This window comes from Sus scrofa, chromosome 8, assembly GCF_000003025.6.
Source record: "Sus scrofa isolate TJ Tabasco breed Duroc chromosome 8, Sscrofa11.1, whole genome shotgun sequence".
Taxonomy (NCBI): domain Eukaryota; kingdom Metazoa; phylum Chordata; class Mammalia; order Artiodactyla; family Suidae; genus Sus; species Sus scrofa.
The window spans coordinates 33947590-33955792 of record NC_010450.4 but is presented as its reverse complement, the minus strand read 5'-3'; the positions used below and the strand labels follow the sequence as shown (position 1 = coordinate 33955792).

The following is an 8203-nucleotide window of genomic DNA, read 5'->3' as shown; positions in this document are numbered from 1 at the left end:
GTGTAGGTGTTTCTCTTTGGGCAACTTTGTCGTTTGCTCAATTGGTTTCCCACTTTATACCAGAAATAAAGGCGCTCACATGGACCACTTAAGATACAACCAATTAGGGTACATGTCAAGACTTTAGAAAAATTAATTAACATTCTGAATTAGTTTCTTCACTATTGTGAAGAATAAATGAGATACTTTCTAAAAACCCAAGCATCAGAAGGTATCCAATAAATGTTAGTTCATTTCTTTCTTTCTTTTTTTGTCTTTTTGCCTTTTCCAGGGCTGCACCTCCGCATATGCAGGTTCCCAGGCTAGGTTCTAATTGGAGCTGTAGCAGCCAGCTTATGCCAGAACCACAGCAACCCAGATCTGAGCCATGTCTGCAACCTACATCACAGCTCACGGCAACCCCAGATCCTTAACCCACTGAGCAAGGCCAGGGATCGAACACGTAACCTCATCATTTCTAGTCAGATTCGTTAACCACTGAGCCAAGACAGGAACTCCAAGTGCATTTCTTCTCTGGTCAATAAAAGGGTATATTTCTGATGCATAATTTTCATGGTAATTAGGAAATTATTCTATGCCTCTGTATAGTGCTCTTTTTAAAGTACTTTCCTATATATTCTAATTAATCCCACACGACATTGTGAATACATGTAGCAGGTTTAATTACTTCCCATTTACATTTTATAAAACTGAAACAGATAGATGTGAAGTGTCTAAGCCTGGTTCTCTCAGAACGTTAACACAAATTTATGTTTAAGTAAGCCTATTATGAGGTTATTATCTGAGCCTGTTACTCTCATTAACTTCCACAGTTCTATAAGTCTGAGATTTGTTTAAAAATTTTCCTTACTCTTCCATAATGTACTTCTTTAAAGCCTCACACGTAAACAGCAGAAAAATTCCAAATTCCAATTTTTATTATTCTATTCACATTGGTAAATTTGTACTTTGTTTTGTTGTTTTTTAGGGCTGCAGCTGCAGCATATGGAGGTTCCCAGGCTAGGAATCCAATTGGAGCTGCAGCTGCTGGTCTACACCACAGCCACAGCCACAGCAACGCGGGATCCAAGCCGCATCTGTGACCTACACCAGAGCTCACGGCAATCCTTAACCCACTGAGTGAGGCCAGGGATTGAACCCGCATCCTCATGGATACTAGCTGGGTTTGTTACCACTGAGTCACGACAGGAACTCCAATTTGTACTTCTTTATGAGCTATATTCTGTGCAAACTGGAAGTGTTCTGAGAGGGTGTGCTGGATAAATATAGGATTTATTTTGTTTGTTCCCCTTCCTCAGGTGATTGAATTTCTTCCAGTTCCTTTCTGGTTTTAGTTGCTTTCCAGTGCCTTCAATGGTTGTTTATTTTTCCTTATTTGATTCTGAGTAAATGTATTAATAGCAAAAGGCTTAATCTGCCAAAAGCTGCTCCACTATTGCCAGACCATAACTACCCACATTGGATGTCTTACAGTTTCTCAAACAACTTTTCTCTGATCGCAAATGGGCTACCTGTGCCCAAATATGCTATTCCTCTACCTAAAGTATTATGTCCCTTGCTCTTTGAATAACTGGTTTCCAACTACCTTCACCTCTCTGATTAAATATCAGCTACTAAGGAGTTCCCACTGTGGCTCAGCAGGTTACAAACCCAACTAGTATCCATGAGGTTGCAGACTGGATCCCTGACCTCGCTCAATGGGTTAAAGATACAGCAGTGCTGTGAGCTGTGGTGTAGGTCACAGCTGTGGCTCAGATCCTGCATTGCTGTGGCTATAGTGTGGGGCCTCAGCTAAGCTGTGATTCAACCCCTAGCCTGGGAACTTCCACATACTGCACGTGCGCCACCGCCCCCAAAAAATCAGCTGCTCAGCAAAGTCTATTCTTACCATTTGTTAACTCATCTAGTTGGTCCTCCGCTACACATTCCAGAACATGCCATACCATTTGCGCAGTATTTATAAGACCCATCCTGCTTATGGTTACTGCTTCCTTCTTCCTTAGAAGATAAACTCCATGAAAACAGATATCATGCCTTGTACCATGTCTGGCTGGTTAAAAAGTATTTGGTGGAGTTCCCGTCATGGCTCACTGGTTAATGAATCCGACTAGGAACTGTGAGGTTGTGGGTTTGATCCCTGGCCTTGCTCAGTGAGTTAGGATCCAGCATTGCTGTGAGCTGTGGTGTAGGTTGCAGATGTGGCTTGGACCCCGAATTGCTTTGGCTGTGGTGTAGGCCAGTGGCTACAGCTCCGATTCGACCCCTAGCCTGGGAACCTCCATATGCCATGGGAGAGGCCCAAGAAATGGCAAAAAGACAAAAGAAAAAAAAGAAAAAAAAAAAGAAAGTAATTGGTAAATATTTATAGCTTTTTGTAAAACTAAGATGTAAAATATTTTATTACCTTACCACAGATAGTATAAAGGAGATTTATTAAAATCATTTGTAAGGGAACCCATCAGAGTACAGACATATGTACAGGTAGGCATCAGCTAATATTTATAGCAAAATTTCCTTTTGTCCTCTTTGTTAATATCATCTACTACGTGTTCAAACTATGTAATATTTTGCATCCAGCTCCAGAGAACCATATCAGCACCTTGTTGGAGGATTTTCAGTGACAACTGCACAAAGCAGATGTTTAAATAAATAAATCGGAAAACGTTTCCAGCAGTTTTTGCATCATCACCAAGAAATTTATCAATAACATTAATGATTTATCATTAATATCATCAGCTCCAAGACTTTTTACAGCTTTAAAAATAACTTATTGCCTAAGTATAAGATCACGTTATTTTCCACCTTCCAGAGCTCTCTTCTTCCCTACAGCTGAGGCTCACGTAGAAATGTATTATGCGTCTAGAATTGAGTTAACTCATTCTAGACACTAGGGCGGCATTGCATAGACACCACTGGATGAACTTTATATTTTCCTTTGAAACCCCAAGACATTTAGGGACTCAGATTTGGAGACCTTGGAATGGTATCAGATCCTCCATTAACTCCAATTAGAAACCAGGGTTTATTTTAGCATAGGGCTTGGCACATAGTAGCTGTTGAGTAAACATCAATTTAAAACATCCCTGAAAGTGGTCACAGCAAAAATTCCAAACAAAGGAAATTATAATAAACAAAGTTTATTGATTAATCCAGAAACATAGCCAGCCATTAAAAAAAAAAAGTATAAACCCAATGATTGCCTTCAGTGAAGGAAAGCAGGTGTTCTGGGGGTGGAAGTGCTAACCAGCACAGCTCTGACAGCGCTGAAGACCATTCTCGTTGCAAGCTGTGCACTTCAGGGCCTTGAAAGAGTCTGTAAAGCAGTTTCGAAACACTGACATCTTGCTCCCATGGCAGACGGAGCAGGGAAGAAAGCCAAAGCCTCCGCAGGAGGGGCACTCGTGTGGATGCTGCACTCTCTAGGTAGGTGGCCGGGGGACAAGAGAGGACAGAAAATGTGTTAGCATGACAACTCCATCAGCCCTCCTGTCTTTCTGTACTGTGGATGGTCATAAACAATAAAATATAATACACTGAAGACCTGAAACCACCTACCGTTAATATACAATAGATGCGAGAGAAATGCTCTCGGAAGCTTCCTCCATTATGTCATTGACGGCCATCAATAGCACAAGCCTGGTATGTCAAGGCTGGTACATTTTAGGTTAAAGGGCACATATGTCAAGAAATCCAGGGAGGGGAAGGATAAATTCAGCGGTTTGGGATTAATATCTACATACTACTATATATAAAACAGATAACCAACTAGCACCTCCTGTATAGCACAGGGACCTATACCCAATATTTTGTAATCATAGATATGTATATAGAGAAATAGATACATATAACTGAAGCCCTTTGCTATACTGCAGAAATTAACACAACAGTGTAAATCAACTGCACGTCAATAAAAAAAGAAATCTATATGAAAACATACATTTACAAATCCAACAATTTAGTTAACGGTAATTTGCATTAAAGGCAAATAGCCTAACTTTCCCTTTGGTATCACTTCACAGTCTTATATCTTTGTTTACAGAATAGCAGCACTAATAGTGAGTCTGGGAAATCAGAAAACTAAAAGCTCGAGTGTGGAGGAGCCGCTGTCAACTGAAGATTCATCATCACACAGTACCTGTGAATAACGCCTTGTTTTTAAAAAGCACTTTCAATTGCATTGCTATAAGGAATCTTCCCTTCCCCCCCTCCACCTACACCAACACCTTCCATGAGGCAATGATTCAAGCATCATTATTCTCTTTTTAAATTTAAAGAAACAGGCATAGGACATCTATCCAAGTCTGTGAAACTTCCCACAGTTGCTATCGGTCTTTCTACCTTCAATAAAATAAAGTACCCTTCTAGAAGAATGACAATAACTCAGCAGTACATCAAGGATAATATTTTGAAAATTATTCATATGCATTTCTATTTGCTTTTTTGAGCGTGTAACCTTTGCTGGAGTCCAACCCATCCATCCACTGAGGAGAAAGATAGGAGCCATTACAGAATAAATACAAAGAGAACAGAGAAAGTGAATTAACACCAAGGCTTTGACTTAGAAAATAAGAATTTGCAGCAATGGTTGAAACCCCACTTTGCAACAAGAATAATTGCTAAAATGAGTTTGGGAAATGTGCACACACACACACACACACACACCCAGGCATCCACAAGCACATTCAAACAAACATACCTTACATACTTACACATATATACAGCTTTTCTCTGAAGGTTCACAATTGTACTTGTTAACATTGGAGACCCAACTGAAAAGGACACTGATTAACTGGGTTTAACTGACCATGTTCCCAGCAAGAAATCTTTCCCCAGCAAATAATTATAATTTTCTATAATCAGTACCCTGTGAAATACACTTTGGGAAATAAACATGATTGTTCGCAACATGACTGCCTTCATATACCACTTTTCAGATATGCATATTCTGTATGTAGCAAGATTCACTTGCAATTACAATTTGACTTAGCTATTACATCAAGATAACAAAACCCATGTCATATCTCATTTTCGGTGACACAAATTACTTTGATGGAAAGTTGCAGTTGCCAGTCTGAATCACAAACAATGAACTTTGTCAAGTGTGTAGAGATTCAAAGCTCTTCCAAAAAGTTAAATCATATGGAGCAATTTAGTTTCTTTTGTAGGTGGGTTTTATCATGTCTTTATGCAAGAATTGACCAAAAAATAATGTACTGGGCTTATAATTTTTCATGATATTAAAATGTCTTTAAAAAAAACTGAGTAAAAACAAAAACACTGATGAAAAAAATAGTGCAGTCTGAAATATAAGGGAATTTGGAGTTCCCATCATGGCTCAGTGGTTAACGAACCTGACTAACATCCATGAGGACGTGGGTTCGATTCCTGGCCTCGCTCAGTGAGTTAAGGATCCAGCATTGAGGTGAGCTGTGCTGTAGGTCACAGATGCAGCTCAGATTCCGTGTTGTTTTGGCTGTGGTGGAAGCCAGCAGCTACAGCTCCAATTTGACCCCCTAGCCTGGGAAGCTCCGTATGCTACGGGTATAGTCCTAAAAAGACAAAAGACAAAAAAAAAAATTATTCATCATTTACCTGAGGTTTCAATATAAATGGGCATCCTTTATTTTATCTGTCAACCATATAGGGGAATTACTGACAGAGAAGAGGAGAGATGCTTGGGGATCAAATCACAGGGCACAGCTATTTACCAACCAGTATAAATTATTTCCATATCTTAACAACCAGTACGAACACACTGCAATATTTTCAAGTTCTTGAATAACATATGGTTTTCCCATAAAATATACTTCAATGGTGAGCAGAGAACAATGAAGCCAGAATGCATGCGAATGCTAGGAAGCTTCCTCAGTTCATTTTCCAGCTTTGTCACTCACTGGGATCTTAACACTGAGAATTTAAAATGATAATGCAATGAAAATAGAAATTATTGAAAACGAGCAGGACCCTGCAGGACTTTCCTGGGGACAGAAATACCCTCCCTACCCTGTGTCCCCCCACCTCTTATCTGCAGAAAAGCTTTAGCCTCCTAGGCCTTCCCTGAGTTCCAAAGAGCAAATTTAATCAGAGAAGTGAGAAAATGCAGAAACAAAGGAAAATAGGCAAGACAAAATAATTATAGTTCTCAAGGGCTAAAGATAATTTCCTGGGTAATGTTCTTGAGTTGTTCTGCAGATGCTAAGACCCACCCCTACCCCAGGTGGAAGCAGTTAACTGTATGCTGACCACAAGTACTGCCACCCTAGACTGGGGGTTGGAACAGAAGGTTGATGATATTGATGAAATATCACCAAACAGAGGATGTCCATGAGCTGATTAGGCACCCTGTGACCCTCTCTCTCACCTTGTCTCTAAAATACCTTCTCTGAAAGCTACTGGGGACTCCAGGTCTTTTGAGCATGGGCTGCTCCTACTCCTTGCTTGGCCCCACGTTGGTCATCTTACAAAAAACACTGTACTTTCCTTCACCACAATCCAGTGTCAGAAGATTGGCTTTTCTGCCTAAGCAAGTGGACCCAGGTTGGGCTTGGTAACATTGTCTCTATTGCGGGCCTGGAAATGACTTAGAAATATTAATTTCGAAGGGCCAAAATATCAATGGTTAAATGTATAAGTCTGCTGTTTCATAATAGTTTCTCCACGATTCAGAACAAGTCAGTTGCCTAAAAGGAAATGAATATATAAATACTAAAAGCCACATTACCCTTTATAAAGGGAATCACGACTAGACCAAGATCATCCTAAAATACTGTCCTCAGAATCTATGCAATATTATGGTGAGATCTGTCTTTACTGGAAGGGTTGCTGAGACAATTTAATGAGCGAATTCATGGAAAGTGAGTAGCATATTGCCTGGCACGTAGTAGCTACTAAATAAGGTCAGTAATTATTAGTTTCACTGATAAATCCTTATTTGAAGAGATTTTTATTAACTGCTGCCTCAGGCTAAACTGCTTGTGGTCACATGATATAACCAATTTCTATTATTCATAATAGTCATTTTATTTAAATACCTCTTCTTTTTTGCTTTTTAGGGCCACACCCATAGCATATGGAGGTTCGCAGGCTAGGGGTCTAATCGGAGCTACAGCTGCTGGCATATGCCACTGCCACAGCAACACCAGATCCTAGCCACATCTGTGACCTATACCACAGCTCATGACAATGCCGGATCCTTAACCCACTGATCAAGGCCAGAGATCGAACCCACATCCTTAGGGATACTAGTCGGATTCTTAACCTGATGAGCTACAACAGGAACTCCTCCAGTCTGTTCCCTGGATGAAAATACTCCACCTACTTCCCAGTAAACTTCTCACCTGGGTCTATGATCAGCTTTCCCAGATACCTACATGCCACTTAATTTGAGAGTAATGGCAGCATAGATTCATAGGTAAAAGCATGGAGTCAGGCTAATTAAAATCATGAATCAAACGCTATCTGTAAGGTCCTGAGCAAGTGATTTAAGCCTCTGTGCCTCCATTCCCTTATCTGCAAAACAGAGATAATAATAGAATCTGCCTTGTAGAATTATTGTGATTTTTCAATAACTTCAACCACATAATGCTAAGCAGGTTATTTGTTATTTAGTAAGGACTCCAGTGTTTTCTATTTCAGGAATATTTAACTCCTGTTTCATTGCCAAAAGCCATCCAGAAGAATGGAAGTGGTTTGGGTATGAATTTTGTCTTTTATCCACTCTTCTTGGTTCTTCCAACTGCTTCTCTCAGGCCAATCTCTTTGCCTAAGTTAGTTTGTCTTAAACACCAGCTCCCTCACAGGCAGAGTTTAGGGCTTTCTTGGATGGCTACAAATTCTTTACAGTTTTGCTACAAGGGCAAAGCAGCCCAACAGAGTTATAGCACCTTACAACTCCTATTAATGGTCGAAGTCAGTACCATACTATTGTATTTCAACATTAAGAAGAGTCTTAAATGTTTGTGGCTTATTTATGTCAGCTGTAGAAGTGAGACAGACTTAATGAAAAGAATAAAATCCTTCCAAAATTCTTTGAGCTGAAAGAGAGAGGTTGGGTTAATATATAGCATGGTGGTATTTATCAAGCTCCAGAATTAAGAAATTATGGACTCAAAGGAGTGAAGTCCATGAATAGCTAAGTTAATCGTCAATCGTTAAAGAGTAATGAGGGACATTGACTCTCTAAGACTCTAAAAGGTGCTATTAG

General features: G+C 39.8%; 1 non-coding gene across 1 annotated transcript in view; it reads right to left on the bottom strand.

The window, feature by feature from the left end:
• The window catches only part of LOC100515559, a 315996-nt gene continuing 310194 nt past the window's right edge, over positions 2402-8203 (bottom strand). The window contains exon 6 of the transcript XR_002346620.1: positions 2402-3419. This is a non-coding gene — a transcript (uncharacterized LOC100515559). The remainder of the gene's footprint in view (positions 3420-8203) is intronic.